Raw genomic sequence first — 21,113 nt, forward strand, 5'->3', positions numbered from 1 at the left:
AAAAGGGATAGCTATATAGTTCACTATAGTTTACTATACAGTTTACTATATAGCTATCCCTTTTCCGCTCATTCATCATCGACATTTTTCCACTCAACTTTTCTGTATTACATTTTCGCTCCAAACCATTCATTTGTTGTTGTACTGAAGCGCTAGATGCACTGATAGTTTATCAGGGCGGTGACTCCGTAGATGGCTTATTAGTAGTATTTTCTGTTAGCTAGGTGGAGAGGATAGAGCAGAGGACCTTCACTCTCACGCGGTCGTTCTGCGCTATCCTCTGCACCTCTGTTGGCATTCTCAATTTTATTTTATTTTATTTCGGACTGTGATAAAAATGGTACGATCAACAAGGGTAGGTCAAAAATTATCAATTATGTTCTGTGCAGTGGGCGATAGTAACGTATACATTACGATTTAATAGCTATCAGAAAATACTAATACTCTATCCTCTCCACCTAGCTATCAGAAAAAACTACTAATAAGCCATCTACGGAGTCGCCGCCCTGATAAACTATCAGTGCACCTAGCGGTTCAGTACAACAACAGATACACACAGAAATTAAACTTGCCGATATTTCCGAATTTTTTCATTCATCTCAGAAATGGATTGTTTTTTCGCTTGAAAATCGCCCTTAGGTACGCCACATGAAATTTTCTGCCTGATCGATTAAGACTGGTCTGAACTTTCCCCGATTTCCCAATTTCCCACAGTAGCGCTTTTCTGAGAATTTTCCAACCAAAAAATGCATTTGTGCTGTGCATAGTAATAGTTTGGTGCGTGGGGTAACTTTTCAAAGACTTGTGGTAATTATACTCGTCACCAATAGATAGCACAAACCTACCACATTTTATTTTTGTGTGTATGTATATTTGTGCATCATTTGCAAGTTATTGGCGATATAGGGGACAAATGAATAGTATTTTCGAGCAATAGTATTACCCTCCGGTTCTATGGAATGGGACTTTGAACTTATTTTTCTGCGTTTTTGGTTTTCGGTATTTTGGATTCGGATTTTTTTTCGAGATTTTTTTTCTCGGCGTTTTGACGTTTCGGAATTTCCGTTCTCTTCATTTTGTGTGGTTACCAGATTACGGAAGGAGAAACAAAGTTTATTCCACGAAGAAATGCCATGCCATGTCATGCCATTTATGAATTCGATGCGAATAAAAAGTACTTATTACGCAACCTGCTTCAAAGTGTGTTTGCACAGCTCTGTGCTTGCCTCGCTCCGACGCCTTGAGCAAACAGTATGTTCTGTTGGACGAATTCTGTGTTGCGAAAGCGAATATCAACCGAATCGAATGTATATTGTGATTATGAACATTCAACAGCAATCCATTTTCTTGATCTTTTCTCTTTTATTAACGCAGCAGACGAATTCGTTATCACGACTCTTTTTATCACACTCTAACTCTAATTCGTAATCATACGGAAAACAAAAAGTGTGAATGAAAATATACGAAGAAAAGAATCCACTTTCCCGTATTAAGTCTGCTTCATTTATTATTTGGTTTATAAGCCTTCTTCAAACTCTTCTTTCGATTGATTTCAATTTATTTCCTATTATATCGGTTTGAATGGCTGATTGTGCTGCTTGGTGGATTGCCACACGCAATTTAGAAGCACAGTGAAACAAAACATGCGTCGGAAGACATGTGGCAAAACGAGGAACGAAGACGAGGAAAAAAACCGAGAGGGGGAGAGAGAGAGAAAGAGAACAAACGAAAAAAAGCAAAAGTAAAGAAATATTTATTCGTCGAAATGTCTCGAGTGTTGCTTTTTATATCACCCCGTAAATTGTACATGTCGCGGACGAAAGTCGTTTGAACGAATATAAATTATTCGACTCTGGTGTAGACATTTCAGCACGCACTACTATGTTACATATGTGTGTGCTTAGCTACTAAATGTTCACTCATTTTTCGTAACATTTTGCATTCGATCCGAAGCACTTAGTTAGTTCATAAAGTTTGGCGAAAAATTATACTTTATTGCCGGAAGACTGGTTTTGTGTTCACCAAAAACTGCTGCGACCGAAACAATTCGCAAATACACCACGACCAATAAATTGGTGGCAATAAAATTAGTAAAATCGACAATTACTGCTCTCATCAAATTATTTTCCTTCTTCATTGGAACAATAAACAACTGCCTCAAGTATTTTATGTTGTTTAATATATTTGCATGTTTTATGTGTGTCGACCTCACGGGCGTAAACCGAATCATGTGTGTATGTGTTGTGCTATTTCCCACGGACAATGTTCGAGTCATGTATCAACCGTTTTTATTCAAATATTGAGCACTTCAATGCAACGACACACAAAGGTTTTAATCTAATGGCATTCAGAACATCCAATGCAAACAGAATAAACGCTCTTTGATTCATTCGATCGCTTTATTCCGACGAAAATATAAAAAAACAAACACACTTTTTTCACATTATTAACATTGCATTAATTTTCGGGCGCGTTGGAAACGAGTCGAAGCAAAAACCGGAGTTAAATTGCATTTCAACAAAAACACAAACACGAGTGGTAGCACTCGACATTCTATGTATATATATACATATGTTTAAGCACATCATCACATGCGATACACACTCACTAGAGCACTGTTTTTTCCCAGCGTATTCAGAACTCGCAATGGCTTAGTGTTCCAAAGCAAATTACTCCATCAAAAACATTCTAGCACTTTAGGCACATATGGAAATCATAATATCATATTTCGATGCCAGAAATGGAGAAAGAAAAAAACAAACAAAATTTTATTCACTGGAGAAAAGGAATCGGCTAAACACAATCCAAAATAACTAAAACTAGCAACGAAATTGAGATAGACTAAAACAAGAACAACAGCAAATGAAAAATAATGAAAATGGTGAGGAAAATTTAAAAAAAAGAGAAACAAGAACCGAAAAAAAGACTGAAAAAAGGAGAAAATACAAAAAATATGAACCAAAAGCTAAGAGTGTGTATCAAAAAAACGTAAAAACGTAAAAATTGGCGCCTTTCTATATCTACGTCTGGGTTTGCGTGCATCAAAGCACTTCATGAAAATGAAACAGAACAATGAAAAAAAAACCAATGGATCGCAAAAAAACTCATTCGGTCAGAAAAAAGAGAGTTAGTAGATGATTGCATTTTACTTACGTGTTTGGTATGTTTCGCATCGCACGATGTCGTAAAAAAATAACAATTAGCGTCCCATTGCCAACGACGCCCACCACAAAAATTATGCTAAAAATAAAAGGAACAATGTAAGTTTCGGGCCGTTCATCATATGGTTTGTATCTATCGCAGTCGGGCTCATCTTCGCTGCATTCGTTGAGATGTTGGCCACCGGTTGGTGACGGCAAAAAGCTTCCATTGCTCGGTATTATTGATGGTAAACCCATTGTAATGGCTGTTGTTGTTCGTGATTCTTGGAAAATCCGGATTATTTCTATTTGGCCGCTATGTTGTTTGTTAATCCGCGTTCGACGTGTTACACGGTTGATTACAATCGTTTTCACTGGACCGGATTCACGTGTCTCTGTCGAGTGTACGAAGCTTTCAATTCGGTTTTATATTCCGAACAATTTTCCCAAGAGAAAAAAGAAACTTTTTCGACAACTACTTTCTTTTTTTCTTTCTTACGATTGATGCTTATCGTCCATTGATTCAAGTATTTGTGTTTGCTTCCATAGCTTCCAGCGCAAATCTCGAAATGAGGTTGTGAGCCGCGCGTAAGAGTGAGATTTTTATCGAACAATCTTTCGGCTTAAATGTGTATAAAGTATGCAAATAAAGTAAATTGTGCTACCACTTTATTTCTTTTCATTTCTTTACTCAAATTCACGTATCACTTTCTCGGCAAGCCCGATTTTCAAACTGCCTATTAGTCAGGAAAAAAAATAACCGTTGAATGTGGTTGTTACTGTGTATACTTGGCTTTTCTTTTCTGTCGATTGTGCTCGTTTTTGTCTATTTGAGGGTGTTTTTGTTTTTTTTTGCTTTGCCGCAGTGTCTTTTTTCAGTTCTTGATTGTTTCACTTTCTGCACACAATTAAATTCGCTGACTTTCTCAAATGGTAAATGGTGTGTCTACTGCATCGATTGGCCCATTAAATCACAACACTTCGTTACCAAACGACCCGAAAATTGACGTTAAGCTCTCACTCAGCTTTTTCACTCACTTTTATTTAATTCCGGTTTGACAAAGCCGATTCTAATTCCGAATGATATTTTGTTACCACGTACTTTTTTCTCACGCTTTTCCGACTTGTTTGTTCTTCGGAGAATTCACTAACGACAGACACAGAACACAAAAATCAGCCTCTTCATAAGTAAATAATTTTCGCTTTTCTTTTCGTTTCACCTTCGTTTACAACTTATTTCGGACAATTTCTCAGAGCGCTTATTTCCGTATTCACCATTTAATTTCTTGGAATTACTACCAAATGGTTTTTTCTCTCTCTTTTTTCTTACTTATATCACCTAAGTATAAATAAAAAAAACTACCGACACGATCGCATTAATTTATAATTAATAGCTGTAAACCACTTTTCCACATAACAATAAAAATAAATGCACCGTAGTGTGTGCGCTCAGAAATGTAGTTCCATTACCATTTTCACATCTGAAAAAAAAACACAGAAAAAGAGAGGAAAACATTACTAAAAAAGCATATTTAGTCTAAATATCAAATATTTATTTTAAATACGTTATTATCATTAAGTTTGTTCGTAGAATATCTTCCGAGCAGAAGACATTATAACTGTCGTGAGCACTCCCGATTTGTACCGCTCTTGCTTGAATTGAAATGGATATGCAACGGGCATGAAAAAGAGACACACCGGAACAACTGTAGTTTATCGAAATTGAATCGACCCTTTAGTTTTTTCACAACGATTCGCAAATAAACACGAGACACAAAACGTGGAACCATACAACTCAGACCTCAGGTACACAGATGGCCTTGTATTTTGCTTCCATATAAATTTGAAACTCTCATTTCTCAAACTGTTTTCGTTTCGATCGCGAAGCACGATTGAGATTGCTTCCAAACAATTACATCCCAAATAAATTGTAGACAATAAAAAAAATATCGATTTACCCTGAAACGAAAATTACACCCACCTCTACCTCAACATTGCTTATAAACGACGAACGTATACCCGATGAATGCAATCATGCCGCAGAGAAAATGGCAAATTTTCAGTTTCACCCAGATTTTCGCCATTACCATTTGTTCTTCCATCGAGCATCTTCACTCTCCATTCAGCGAAAGTAACATTTATTTTTATTCTTAAAACATAAAAATTAAAAGCATCGTGAACTAGTTGTGTCGTTACTATGCGCTCGTGCTAAAATGTGACCTTGTATATTTAAACTTTTTAAATGGTGTAAACAGTTTAAATTGCTTGGTTTTGTTATAGAGTAGAGCACAGCATAGTCGCAAACGGGCAACCGCTAGCCATAAAATATTATTTCCGCGCAGAAAACGAAGCTCGTTGAAATGCAAACTGAAGAGAAAAAGGGGAAAAAAAATCTATGGAAAATTCTTGGAAATGTCAGGATTTTCGTCAGAATGTCTTGGTTTCCACATCATTTCCATGATGTTTGTCGCTTTTTTTGTGATTCTTTCATCCCTCTTTTTTTAAAGAAAGATATCCTTGTGTCCTTCGCAACACAAACAGTCAAAATTGTGTCTATATATTTTTGATGTCAATTTGATGCCATCGCCATTAATAAAACATGAATTGGCAGTGTGATTTTTATCGGTTTTCTGCCACAATTTTGTTGTGCACTTTGCAATATTTGAATAGGCTCAGTAACATTAAAGCATCTTTCAGTGTACGAACGATGCTTCGTTGCTATCGTTCTGAGTCGATTGGTTTGTACTGAATCAATACAACGGCTGTGTACATTGACGTTTCGCTAAAATGGTCTGTTTCGATCAAAGGAAAAACTCATTCAATTTCTATTTGTTTATATATTTTAAAACACACTCACTAACGAACTGGTATTTAGTGCATTTCTATGACTTTGTTTTCATATTGAATTAAAAACGCGGAAAAGGAAGATCATTTTGTTGACGCGTGCATCAATGTGATTCGACAAGGGGAAATTTGTTCTTCAGTTGGTGATTTCAGTGAAACACGTACTCACAAAGCACCATCGAAAGAGAAAACATTTCGATAATCCTAATTGAATGAGAAGTCCATTTTAAAACACAACTATCACCATAATTAACTGGATATATATATATATATATATATATATACTTTTCTATTGGATGGAAAAAATCATCTTATGCGTATGGTATTTGTTTTCATTTCTCCCTCTCTGTTTCTCTCTGAATATTTCAATGTTTGTCGACAGCCAACGAACCGGAAAGGCATTGACGTTCATATACGTTAAACAATAAAGCAATGGTGTTCCATGTGACGATCCGACGTGCAGTCGGGTGTTATGCACTGCTATTTCTGTGTCAATGTCAACAACGAATTGTTTCGAAGAATGTTCTTTTCTCTCTTTCTCTCCTTTGCTCACTCATACACCACCTTTCAATCTCTTGTATCGAACTTCGCGTACGGTTTGCTTTTTTTCTATGTCGCCATACTCTCACTGTGATTGCATCGCTGTCATTGAGTATCAATACAAAAAAAAAGAATTGCAATTTCCCATTGTCATTCTCATTTTCGTTCTTATTCACTCGCTTCTGCTCCCTTTCGGTCGCTTTCATTTTCTCTACGTTTTTCTCGTCCCCGCGCGTATTCACCGCGCTTTCTGTTGCTCGTATTCACCAAACAGGAAGATTTATGCATCAAATCAAACTGTCGCGCGTAGGGCTGCTTGGATTGTTTTCACATTTTTGTTTCATATCGTCGAATTTGAAGACGTTTCTGCGGAACTACATAAACAATCTCTTGTGTATCGACACAGCGGAAACATGAAATCGAACATTGTCAGGTTATTCGTTCAAAAATAAAGAACTGAAAAACGAACACATGCTTAGTCAATTCATGATGTGAGCTATCCACTCTAACCAAATGAGACAGGTGTATATGCTGCACAACCACCATACACGTATCTCGAAGTGAGAAAATAGAAGACAGTTTTGATAGCACTTCATTTTTGCTTCACTGCAGTTTAATTTAATTGAAATGGTGGCGGCCTAGAAACGAACACATGAAAATAACACAGTGCAACAAATATCGATTTTCGAACAAATATCGATCATTTTGTCCGGGAGGCATCCTTATTATGCATCCGATTGATTCCAAATCAGCCACGATTCGATATTTTGATGAAAAAATAAGAATTGCGAAGTTTCATGACGATCGCATTAACAGTTGTGTGGTTTTGGCCACTTTCATCTTTGGAAAAATCCTTGAACTTGCGACTTTACCACTTCACTCAAACACGGATTGTACGTAGGTTGCTGCTTAAGTTTCTGGCCTAACCTAGTTCTAGTGTTTTCTGAAGCAAAACTTTGGGTCAGTCAAAAAGTTTGACCTTTTTTAAGCTAAGTTTCCTCAGACGTCAACTGTTGATTCACTACGGATCGTGGTGTTTTATGAGCTTGAATATTTCAATTTGATGAAAAAATTGAATTTTTCCGCAAACATTTTAGTGCAATGTTTTATTCCGATTTTTGAGAGGGACTAACTCAACAAGAGTGCCGTGATAGCCTCAAATTCGCTTTGGGTGATAAAACTCGGTCCATTCCAAGTATTTAGAGGTGATATAACGATTTTAAATGTTGACGAAGCTCACTCAAAAATGAGTCCGCAGGAAAGTCGTAAAATATCAGCTGTAACGCCGGAACACATTGATGCTGTGCGAAACCTAAAGGTGGAATATTCTCATACGACTTATAGTGAGATTGGGGCATCCTTTGGCATTAGTATGACATGCATGAGGTCAATATTACATGTGGTTTTAGTGACGTAAATGCCTTTCACATGTCAAAACCTCCAAATATGTTTTCAACCAAAAAAAAGAGTTTTGGACAAAAATAGGCCTACAAACTCTCAATAATGCAATTTTGATAGGCTGAAAAACCCTCAATCGTCACTAGAGATTACAAAATTATCATTTATGAGTATAGCATGTCATCCCAGAAGGTTTTAGTGATAGTATCGTGTTTGAAAATAACAGAAAATTTTCCTTATTTCTGAAAAAACAGACGATTTTCGCAAATTGCAATGCTTCGTTCTGGGAAAAAATGATTTACATGACTGTTATTATACTTTGGAATTGTAGTGCCATGAATTCTGAATAAAGCGGACATTTTTGGAATGAAAATATTCAGAAAATGGTCCAAAAACTGGGAACTATCTGTCACTTCATGAATTTTCACCTTTTGACATGCCTTCATTCAATCGAATATTTGCAGGCCCAAAATATAAAATAATGGTTTCGTTAGCCAGAAATTATTAAATTGAGGATAAACGAAGTTTTTTAGGTGGTTAACAACAGAATAATCAATTTTTCTCATATCGAAAAATGAAGTTTATTGTTGAAATTTACGATTTTTCCAGGTATCCCTTGGAAAGGAGGCTTAGACACACCCAGTAATGTAAAACAATCCCTGCTATAGTGTTTTTTAGCCTAAAAAATGTCAAAATTTCCGATGGAATCGTCAGATTGCATCTGAAAACACTAGAAATAGGTTAGGCCAGAAACTTATGCAGCAACCCTCGTAAGCGAACCAGACCATGGATTTTGATGACCAAACGCTCAAATTGTTCGTACAGATGCCAGCTACAGTAATCAGGTGCTAAACTAGCACACGCATGGCGATTTTGTGGAGTTTTGGTGGACTATGTGCCGAAAAGAAGCCCGAAATCTTCATTTTTTCTGTTAGTAGCGCACACGTTTCGAGCTATATCTCGAGAACTACCTAACCGATTTTGATGAATAGGGTATCAAAATGCTCGTAATGATTTCCACTTTTGGTAAAAATTTGCGATATTATGGCTTTATCTGGAAATTTTAGAGTTATGACCCATAATAATGGAGAAAAACTCAAATAATGACATAATTTCTTAATTTGGGCGTAAAAAAATTAAGCACCATGAAGTATGGTTTTTAAGATTGATTTGAACTCGTATTCAGGTGCCCTATCAGAAAATAATAAGATTTGGAGAGACGCAAAAAGTGTGTTGCACTGTGCAATCTAGGGAAATTATGGCAATGCCAACGTATGATACAGTGCATTGAAATTTTCTACTAAAAATGAGATAAATGATGGCCAATGTCGGTGCGAAGTTCGAAAATTCCGCTCTCAGTGTTTCTTCATTGACGAAGAGTGAAAAATGACATTGATGAATTTACCATGATTAAATATATTCATTATGCGACTAAAATATTCCGTTCATCTCATCGTTGATTGGCATTCTTTTCTCATTTTGTTCGCTCCCTTTTTTGCCATGCTTTGGCCGAATGTATTGAAGAGGAAACGAATATTTTGGCAGAAAAGAAGTGAAAATTGTGGCAAAAATATTTCGAGCTTTTTTCGACTCCACATATTTTGGTATTTTCAACTGCTTTTTCGTACATAATTTGCTGCTTTTTTTAATTTTAGCGCATTTTTTTTGGTAAATTTTATAATTTGATTATAAAATTTTGCACATTCTCTCTCGCCTTTTTTATGTAACGGCATAACTGTCGGACCATTGTCAAAAATGCGCTCATTCTCTAGAAAGAGAGAAAGAGACAATGAGATGGAGAGAGAGGATGTTCTCTCGCTCAAAAAAATGTAACTCAAAAAGGTGTGAATAATAGCATATAAATGTCCATTAAAACAATTTGTTGAACCAAAAAAGGGAATAAATGAATATCGCTTAAACTGACCGAAGTATTATTCAATGGAATTGAAGTGGAACGTAATTTCATGAATTGGTTTGATTGATTTGGGACTTAAAATTGCGGTTTGGATGGGATTTTATCATAGTATACACCGAAAATGATGGTTGATGCTACGATCAATGTGTATATTCATTCACTGTATAAAATGTCAATCGACAATTAGCATATGTGTATCGATTATCTATCAGCTAGTAATTATAGTATTCAATCGGTTCGGTCGAGATGATATGTTCAACATAACATACACTGAGCGAAATGAGGTTATCAGAACCACCAACATGAAGTTGTAAACGAGCGAATTCCAACTAGGGTTGGACATTTCGCAAAATTTTCTCCACATATCACCTTATAACTGAGTGCAGAAAATTTTGCGAAATGTCCAACCCTCGTTGGAATTCGCTCGTTTACAACTTCATTTCGGTGATTCTGACAACCTTATTTCACTCTGTGTATTGATGGAACGATGGACGTTTGTGTGTATGTCGTTCCGTATATTTAGTATGTGTATTCTGGATCTACACTTCGTTTTGGCTAGTTCGTTTGCCCATCCAATCACCAATCATTTACTATTGTATTGTAGTCGGACAAGAACTCTTAAGTGGCTAAACATGTACACAATCGCGCCATATACGTTGCCATTTTTTGTATCTATGCGGCCGTAGCTGTGGTTCGTTCTTTCATTCGTTCAATCGCTTGCTCGCACTTGCTGTGCCGCTATGCAGATATTATTTGCTATTGGAGCATACTTAATTACGTGCCTGTCATTAGAACAACGATGACACCAATATTAGCATTCATTTCATATGAGCTCAGCGATTAACATAAGTGCGCGTGCTGCACATACAAGCACGAAATTTTAATTAATTGACCATTAATACCCCTTAATCTGATGATATCGCGCTCGCGACCCTCCATTTTCAACGCCTCAAACGCTAAACTTTGTATTGAAGAGTGTTCGCACGTCGAAAGCGTGCAAGGATTTTGAGGCAGAGATTTTTCCTTCTCTGTCGTTGTTTCCATCATGTTTGATGCAGCATCGCATACATACATCTGTGGAATGTCATAACACGTGTTGATTTTATGGCATACATTTCGCCTAGGGGCTTCTAAGTCTAAACGAATATTTCATATAAATACGTATTACCACGTATAAACGCCGTATATTTTGTGCATATTTCACATATAACCCGCGTATACGCCGTATATTTTAACCATTTCGTATAAATAGAGATAAAAGCCCCTAGCATTTCGCCAAAGTGCAGAAATTAGGATTGAAACACGCGTGATTCTTCCATCAAACGAATTTTGTTTGGATCAATATTTCGATTAACCACCCACAAAAAAAGTTCTATTGGCTCAAATCAAAACCAAACGGATTTAGGTAATAAGCAAAGCGGCATATCTGTCAATCTTCATTACTCAACGCCTAATTGAATTATCCGAATTAATGAGAATAATCCTAAAAAAACAAGAACATTTCGACCAATGCCTTTTTTCACATGCGAGGCAATTACAGGAAACTCCTCTCGTGAGAATGACCAATATCAAATTTGATCAAATCGACAAAGAGAAACAAATTAAATGAGTATTTGGCAGTTTTGTCTCAATGCCTAGCTTAAGAATTGATTTCCATGATTTTGGCCGACAACTTTCGTTTTTGCTCGATTTCCACATCTCCCAATTGGAAATTGGTTTTTTTGTCTGCATGCAATCTATTTAAAATAAAAGACAATACACGCCTATTATCTCCTGGCGAGACGAATGCAATACAAAAATTATATTGTGGCAAAAAAAAAGTTCACCAATCTGTCGAGCTTAAGTGAACGCCTGCAAAAATGGATGCTAACGAGCGTACATCTTACACGAAGCGCCACAGCATAAAAACGCAATAAAAGAATAATCAAATGGAACCGATGCTCAATAGACAGTTTCAACAAAAGCAACTTGAGTTATCACTCTAACAATTGACCTAATAAAAAGGCGATTGAATATTACGTCACAGTCTCGTGTTCATTTGTTAACAGCGTCCAATTTATCTGTTCAAAAGAAAATTCTTCAATTTGCCCCGGAACAAAACGAATTGCTTTTCATATTTGTTTTGTGTGCTTTTCTCACGATTTTTTCTCCCCTCTTTTCGTCTTCTGTTGGTTTTGTATGCGTCGAGACGCATTTGTTCAATTTTTCACCGGCACGCACCAGGCACCGTACGTTGCATGAAAATCATTTGAAAGTAGAGAATGTTGCGAGGCCAATAATAAATTAGTCAGATTGAAATTTGTTGGCAATTTATACGTAAACATTTTGCCGGTTACAGTTGAATCTGCAACGAAACCAGTGTTCAGTGGAAATTGCTGTTCATCGTCTGCTAGGCTTTTTTATTTGCTAAACATGAGCTTTCCAAACGGCGTAGTACCGAACGCTTTTCATACACAATGCACGCTTTTAATATATTAATCCAGTGGATATGTGCACGCGCGTCGACATCAGCGGCAGCGCCGTTACTATAGTGTTTTGCTATTCATCTCAATGAGCATATCTCTATCGCTTTCTTCACATAAAACGCTTTGTTCAGATTCTGAAACTCAGCACCGTTGCCAGAATAGCATTCTTCGATAACAGCCTTATTCTTGCAGTAATGTTAAAAGCACAAACAGTAATGGAACAGCCGGCCATGATTTCGAATTGCGAAGACAAACGCATTTATTTTTTTCTTCTGCATTTGTAATGAAATATGGCCGCTAGTTTTTGGCCGCTGGGAGATTAATCCTAATTCACTGGAACTTACTGAAATATTGAAAGGTTACAAGTCATTTACCGGTCCAATCACAAACCAAAAGAAACCATAAGAGGCCGAGAGAATGAAAGTCGAGAAATCAAGTGGCCAATAGAAAAGAAAATATTATTGGCTCCTTCTCTCTGGTATTATCGTTAGCTGCGTTTCAATTACCACTTATCCCGTCAATAAATGGAAGAAATACCAAGGAAGAGAGCAAGAGAGTAATAGGAGAAGAGAATGGTGTAAAAGAGCTTAAAACAGATACAGATGAAGCAAGAGAGCAAGAGATCGAGAAAGTGAGAGCAGACAGTAGCTGAGAAAAAGCGAAACATTGTGCAAAAGCCGCTAGAAAAATAATAAATCTCATGTTATCGGTTAATTCAATTTAAAGTTGTTTGGTCAAAGATTTTGCTGGCGTACGGTACGAACTTATGGATGCGTTGCAATGCAGTATAATTGATATCAATAACTCATCGAACGGAGGCTAATACAATTTATTGGCTTCGTTTGTATTCTTCACATTTTTTCTGCTCTCCCTCCATCTCTCTATCCGTCGCTTCTCTTTCTATTTTTTCATTCTCTTTATCTTTGACTTAAGCTCGACAGACTGAAAGTGGATGAAAGTATCAGTCATCTCGAATGAACGTTTCGACGACACCATTACAGCAAAACCATTGTAAAAAAAAATCGATTCAAAGATTTTGGTCATCCAATTTTTTTTCCGCAAACAATTTATAAGTGACTAGTGATTGCAACAGTCAACTCTTTTGGGACATTTTGACTGTATTTTCTACGTACTATGTTCGTAGAATTTCAATAACTAGTCAATCATAGTCGATACATTTGACTGACTTGAATGAATTGGTTTAAAGTTGATTGAAATCGATTTGGATTCCTCTGATTGAATCCCAGTCACCGTACGTTCAACAATCCAGTCAAAATGTCCTCAAATAGACGGGTGGGTAACTAGATGTCAGATTTTTTTTTCACACGGGAATCGCTCAAGAAATAATACAATTACAATGTTTTCATTGGTATATTCTGTACATCACTGTTGAAAGTTTATTTGTGTTCGCATAAAACTCACAATGAAATTTCAAATTTGGTCAGTGATCGGAAAAAAATGATAATATCACGATAATTCTTCTAGATATTTGCATTTTCGTTGACAAAATAGAAGAAAAAACATGAGAATTGTTTTTCCGATTTTGGATTTGGATTTCCATTTCCATTTTTTTCCTCGGACGGACAGTATACTCTAATGTAATAGAAAACAAAGAAGCATGCTGTCCGTCCGGGGCGGTATGACCGCCAACCTATAATTTCATTAATTGTTTGTTTGAGAGTTTGTGTGGAAGATGTTTTTCTTTGTTGGGCAAAAAAAGTTACTTTGTCCGACAGAAACTTTGGTTGATAAAACGAGCCTATTCTGGTTAGTAGCTTGAATTTTGAAGCTTTTTAACTGTGTTGTCCGAGAAAAAAATCCAATTAATCTCTCCGATCAGCGAATAACCACAGTTGAGCGCGATGGGTGGGGGAGGTGGCGTTGAAAGAGATTGTATGTGTGTGCATGTGAAAAAAAGACGCCTGATTTTATCGCCAGAGAACATAAACTAAAGCCGAAATACAAAATTCTCAAGACAAAATATGCGTAGCAGTAGACAGTGTGCTAAGAGTCTTGTTCCACTCGAAAAAATGGCCATGGATTTCGCCAATGTGGTTTTAGATTATGAAAATCTCTTCGCTTTCGCTATATCGATAAACCAGCTGTATGAAGAATGGATGAGCAATGGCGACGATGGTGATGGCAACAAAAACAGCAGCGGCGCATCCATTAAAACTGTAATACTTTGTTGATGGTCGTGTCAACTACATTAATTCCATGATAAGTAAAACTGATTTAAAAGCGGATAGAAAACCAATTTAAATTCCTTCAGGGAATTCGTATGGTATGTGATGTGATCGAATGCCACATTCCATTCATACAAATACACTGCGCATCTGTTTTGAATTGCTGTGGAAAAAAAATTAAACAAAATCTTGAATGTACATAGCACACATCTCAGTTTAATTCGTCCTAGTTTTACGAATATGTGCATTCTGTTTGGGTCAACAATTAAATGACATGCAATCCTCAATCGTAAATGTGCAACGGTGAATTATGAGTTTTGCATTTGAAAAAGTCGTTTTTGATTAGATCAAGCACATCCATGGAATGTAAGAGTTTTCGACCGAATCTCACTCATACACACATGCTCAGAGCAACGAGTGGCAATGTGTTGATCGGATCGATTTATCATAAAATGAAATATTACGCTCGTTAGCTTTTTTTTCTGCGCAAAGAAAAAACGATTTGAATCAACACGTGTCGAAACTCATTGAAAACTTGTAGTTTGCACAAAGTTTTGTTTCATTTTCAAAGCGGATTGAAAGTGAAAGCTAAATGTGAATAAATGTTGATGGTTGGAGTAAATAAACGCTTCCAATTATCGCACCATTTCGAATTCTCTCAGAGTGGCGCTAAGAGCTGCATGTGCAACAAATGAAGGTGATGTAATGCATTTTGGAAATTTCATCGCTGGAAAATGTCTTTGGCGAAAGTTATCGCGCTTTATTTGGCTTTATCGTAGTTCATATCGTTTCGTGTGAACATCAATTCTGTCTCTCATCTCAGTGCCCTGATCTCTCAAGCGTACAATTCACTCATTTCCACTTGCTTGTCCTGCACGATACCGCTGCAAATGATGTGATTCACTCACAAACATCGATCAAAAGCATCAAATCGTGCGACAAACCCACGCTAAACCATTTAAATTTCTAATTCCATACGAAAATCATCTAAATGAGCAAAGCATTTTCATGCATTAAAATCGGGATTAAAGTTACACACACACACATACATACATACGCACAGTATGCGATACAAGGAAAATTATCATTTCAACGAAAAGTCTGGCTTCTTGAAGATTTGCTACCCCCTCAACAAACACACATACACCCACACACTCAATTACCCCGACCATTTTGGATTTTCATGTGTCAATGAACGTTGGAGATACAATCAACAAGATATTGAACAAAAAAATTCATCGATAAGCGTATTACATACTGTGTACTTTCATTGATGTATTGGAACAAAGACTTTGCACTGTTTCCCGATAATATTTGATACTTTCACATCGCTCACATGACACAATCATGTTCAATATTTATTTATTTACAGTGCACCCCCGCAAATTAGAAACCCGAAAATTAGAAAACCTCAGAAATTAGAAATGAATTTCAGGTTTGAAAATTTGTATGGAAAATTTCTAATTTCCGAATCATTTCATTCAAGACAAAGGGAAATTTACTTCATTTTTAATGAAAAAATGTAATGAAAGTCTTTTCCATTTCGTTGAATAACTATATTAGCAGATCAGCTGAGATTTTCGACGTTTACCATGAAGTTAAAAACTAAGTCACGAAGTAATCTGTTCCATATTGCCTGCGTCAATCATCAATCATTAACAAATCGAAACCGATTTGTTCCATCAGAGAATTTGCATATATAAAATTTTATATAGAATGCTAACGTTTTCTGTTTACTATCGTATGATATAATAAGAACAGCCGGTCATCATTTATTTCGGTTTGTTCCGAGGAGTAGTTTATCCAGTAAAATAAACTTACTATATATATAAAATCACTAAAATATCGTTTTCAATTAAGCAAATCAATCCCCCTATCAGTTTTTCATTTGGTACGCCATTTTTGGATGAAATTGAAAAAACCTCAGAAATTGGAAAACCTCGCAAATTAGAAATGGTCTCGGGACATTTTATTTCTAATTTGCGGGGGTGCACTGTATTTCATTCGGCAAATGTATAATAACACATACGCCCTTATAAACTAGTTTACAAAGTATAAATATAAAAATAACATGTCTTAAATTATTTTTTAACTTTTAGTTTGATTTGATTTGCTTTGTTTTTTATTAATAGGTTCACTTAATTGTTCATCTGATTTGTTTAAGTTTTCTCTTAAAATTATTTTTGGTTTTTGATTTTTTTAGTGGTGACGGTAACATATTATATATAGAGATTCCCCGATTTATAAATGATAATGTGCCCCATTTGTTTTTTGTTTTGATTTTGTTCATGTCTTTGGCATGCCTTGTGTTATGACTATGAAATTATCCATTCATTCTATTGCGAAACATCGGCTCACTCACTCAACGGACAATTAAACTTCCGAATCAAAACATCCCCTACGCATATACACTAAAAGCCCCGAAAATATGTATTGATATGACTTTTTTCAAATATCAAAATAAAAGATGAATATTCAAATCTTGGTAGGATTTCCGAAATGACTTCGGGTAGGGCGATTTCAATCGTAGATTTTATGTAGTTTAATGTAGTGTTTTTACTTTTTTTTGTAGGAACAATTTTTTTGAGTAATCGGCTATCGAAAAACCGCTCCAAAATGGGGTTACTCAAATCTTGGTCAAAAAAAGCATTTTCCATGAATCAAATGTTTTTTCGAATGGAGAATGTTTTCAAAAAAATGTAGATTAATTGTAGAATTGAAATCAATTGTCTCTTTTCAAATATGTCTGCCCGTTCGTTCGATATCGGGACGAGTCATGAAAATTGGTCCAAAATCGGTAATACTCAAATCTTGGCCCCAAATCAAACTTTCCACAAACTAAATCTTTTTTCTATTGTTTCTAGGGTCCATAAAATTGTAGAACATATGGGGCCCAATTGTAGAGTACATAAAAAAGTAAATACACTACATTAAATTAAAAACGATGGCTATGCCGCTACACTACATTAAACTACATAAAATCTACAATTGAAATCGCCCTACCCGAAGTCATTTCGGAAAATCTACCAAGATTTGACTGATTTGAATATTCATCTAAAATAAAACATTTTTGTCAAATGCGACAGCAAATTTAATGAAGCAATCATTTGCCTGGGGGCAATAGAGCGAAAAACATACGCAAAAGAGAGATCTAGAGCAACTTGTGAGCATCATATGCAGTATAGCGACATGGCAAAACAGCCAGAGAGAAGAAATAAATGGATAATATGATGTGCTTTGTGAAATATTTGTGTTGTTCCTGGCTGCTCAATACAAGAAAAAGAGTCAGGTACTCCGAATTGAATCATATATGATGAAAAGGCAACGACAAAGAATGCTTGCTCATCTGGAGGCATACAAATGTAATAAAAGAGATACACAGAAACCGCTCAAAATATTGAAATTGAGTGTTTCAATAACAATGTAGTAGTTATTAACAAGTTAGAAACAAGTTATTTTTTTTATTAGTAAAAATTCTTGCTTTTGAACGTCTCTGTGGCTGTTTTTCCATGTCGCTATACTGCATATGATGCTCACAAGTTGCTCTGGATCTCTCTTTTGCATATGTTTTTCGCTCTATTGCCCCCCAGGCAAAATGATTGCTTCATTAAATTTGCTGTCGCATTTGACAAAAATGTTTTATTTTGTTATTTGAAAAAAGTCATATCAATACATATTTTCGGGGCTTTTATCTTTCAGTGTATATGCGTAGGGGATGTTTTGATTCGGAAGTTTAATTGTCCGTTGAGTGAGTGGGTCTATTTGAGCCGATGTTTCGCAATAGAATGAATGATTAAAATAAAAAAAAAATGAAACATATGGAAAGAGCGGGGAAATTAGTGTGGCCACATTGATAGGCTGGAACTGAGAGAAAAATTGATATTTTTATTGTCCTTTTTCGAATGTGTGTCTCCGGCACAATATTCTTGGAAAATATTCGATTTAAATATTGAAATCCCGGTGTATTATGGTTATTCTCCCTCCATTTTCAATGTGTCTCTGTCTCTGTGAGGCTTTTTACTGAAATTCATGCTTCTGTTTTCGATAAATTGGGCATTAATTCATTCTATGTGTGGTCAGAAGTGTATGCAAATTACATAATCCCTAAGCAGGCTTCCTTTGAAAGCCATTTCTTTGTTGATCGCTCGAATTATTTCCGGGTCTTTCCAACCTCCTCTTTCACTCTACTCCCATCTTTACTCGTCCCCCATCTCTCTCGTTAGCTCTTACTCTCGCTTTCACTCTCTTCAATTTCTCATCCGTATTTATAATATAATATTCTAAGGCCAAATATAAAAGAGAATTCCTTATTTCTGGGGAAAAAAACTCAACAAGCTCTTTCCTCCTCTCTTCCTATTCATCAAACATCATATATGCATATACATATGAAATCTCACAATATCTAGCGGTAAAATGTTATGAGAAGAGTGTCAATAAAGAAGAATACTTTGCTATTTTTATCTGCTCTTTCATGCGATCAACACCTGACTGCAGTAGTCAGTAAAATCTCCAAATCATCGCAAAAGGCGATGTCTCATTTGCATTTTGTCAAGCAAGAAAACAGCTTCGTTCAATATAAACACCATACATGTACAATGTACATGCACGTGTACACTGTACATACAACTTTTCGACTATGTTCTAAAAATAGCAGCAGCTTTTCAAGTTGGTAACCAGTTAATGGAAAGTGCTGATTTTTGAAGTACGCATTGCTGACGAAGCTGTGTCATACTGTAGTAACATTTACAGCTTTTGAAATTAACGATTCTACACATGAATTTCAGATTTTAGTAGGGGACGAATATAGTTGAACCACATATTTCGTTTTGATAAGTTGGTGGATTGATATCAAGAATGACCCTTTTTTAACTGTTTATCAGTGATGTTGAAAAAAAATGGTCGAAAATGGCCTCTTACGACGTTTTTGTCTTCGACAACTACAATTTTTTCTTAAAAAAAAATATGGGTCACTGAACACTTGAACACCGATTTTCCTGTAAATTTGGTCAAAAATTGACATTTCTTCATAAAAATATCGATCGATTGGAAGATTGATACAAAATCACATTTATGGCATAGAAAACACACTTACAGTGGGCAACCTACTAAGGTAGGAAGTACTTAAGAATGATTTTTGAGGTACCTCCCGAACAAAAGTTACGTTTTTCATGGCAAATTATCATTTTTTGTTCGGGAGGTACCTCAAAAATCATTCTTAAGTACTTCTGTATGAGTAGATTTCCAATATTTCTCGAGAAAAAAAACTTTTTACTATTGCACGTAAGAGTGAGCGAAACAACACAAGTTATCGGCGCTCGAATGTTTTCCATATATGGACCAATGCAATTGAATATAATATTATTAAATATTTACACATGGAAATATCTCGGCTGGGTAAATCGGCCAAATGGACCGTGATGTCACTGCTGGTATGATGGCCTAAAATACAAATCCGGTGAAATTTCAGCTGATCCATGGATTCTCTGGGTTTGCCAGATTCCAGTGCTTCCTCTTTTATGTGCATCTGTAAAGTCATTCTACCTATGTTTTGTATGGAATTTCACCACTACGGAAAGAAATTGAAGTGTTAGAACCAGGTCGAATCCTGAGAATCCATGGATCAGCCCAAATTCCACCGGATTTGTATTCTAGGCCATTAAACCAGCCAGGGAGTGACATCACGGTCCATTTTGCCGTTTTACCCAGCCGTTTTCGAGATATTTCCATATGCAAAAATTTAATATTATTATCTAATTGCGACAATTTATCGAACTGTAACATCAATTAAAACTATATTGAAACAAAACATGCGAAGAAAATCAATTAAATGCAACACCAACAAAAGAATATTTCGAAACAAAACATCGCCGCAAACGTTTTTCAAAGTGAATCATGGAAAACAAATTTTATTGAGATGTAACACGCGGTGTTTCACTTTGAAAAATTCTCTGCCGATGTTACACTTTAAAAAAATCTTTCTTTGGTGTTTCATTTAAATATACTGTGGAAATATGTCTTGTTTTCAATCTCACCCATTCACGTTTCAATGTTGCAATATGATGCGTTGATGTTGCATCGCATTTTCTACCATATCGTGCTACAACAAACGCATTTTTGTCCCACGTAAAACTTTAATTAAAACAATAAACATTGTAAATTGTTACACATATACAAAGTGTTGTTGGCACATTCCATTTTCTCATTAAATTAAATCTTCTACAAAGCTGCAAATTTTTCGCCCGCAAGGCGAATAAAACACTGAACTTTACATGGAAAGACGATTAAATTACCACTTTTTTATTGTATTTTAGCTTGGTGTGTGTGTGTGTGTGTGTGTGTGTGTGGGTGACATCGTTCTAATGAAGTGAGGGTCGTTGCGTCTTGCTGGCTCCAGGTCCTTTGTTCGTTAAAGCAAATATTTGCTCGAACGGAAATCAATCAATAGTTATTCACACGTCTTACTTTACCATTCACAAGGTGTGCTTATCTAGCATTCTCTCACTCTCTTTCGCTCTTGCTCTTGCTCTGTTCGCAACGCATTTATTTGGCATCAAAGTCAAATTAATCTTTTTGTCATATTTTATCATAAATCTAACTGTTAACTGTTCATGTTTCCGCTACTGAA

General features: G+C 36.0%; 1 long non-coding RNA gene across 1 annotated transcript in view; it reads right to left on the bottom strand.

Annotated features, from left to right (window-relative positions):
- Positions 1 to 3,187: 3,187 nt before the first annotated feature.
- Positions 3,188 to 21,113, bottom strand: part of LOC129575309 (uncharacterized) — a 62,416-nt gene continuing 44,490 nt past the window's right edge. Inside the window, exon 3 of the long non-coding RNA XR_008688787.1 lies at positions 3,188 to 4,621. This is a non-coding gene — a long non-coding RNA (uncharacterized LOC129575309). The remainder of the gene's footprint in view (positions 4,622 to 21,113) is intronic.

Source organism: Sitodiplosis mosellana, unplaced genomic scaffold, assembly GCF_009176505.1.
Source record: "Sitodiplosis mosellana isolate CC-2019 unplaced genomic scaffold, AAFC_SMos_1.0 Smas_scaffold_6166, whole genome shotgun sequence".
NCBI classification, from domain to species: domain Eukaryota; kingdom Metazoa; phylum Arthropoda; class Insecta; order Diptera; family Cecidomyiidae; genus Sitodiplosis; species Sitodiplosis mosellana.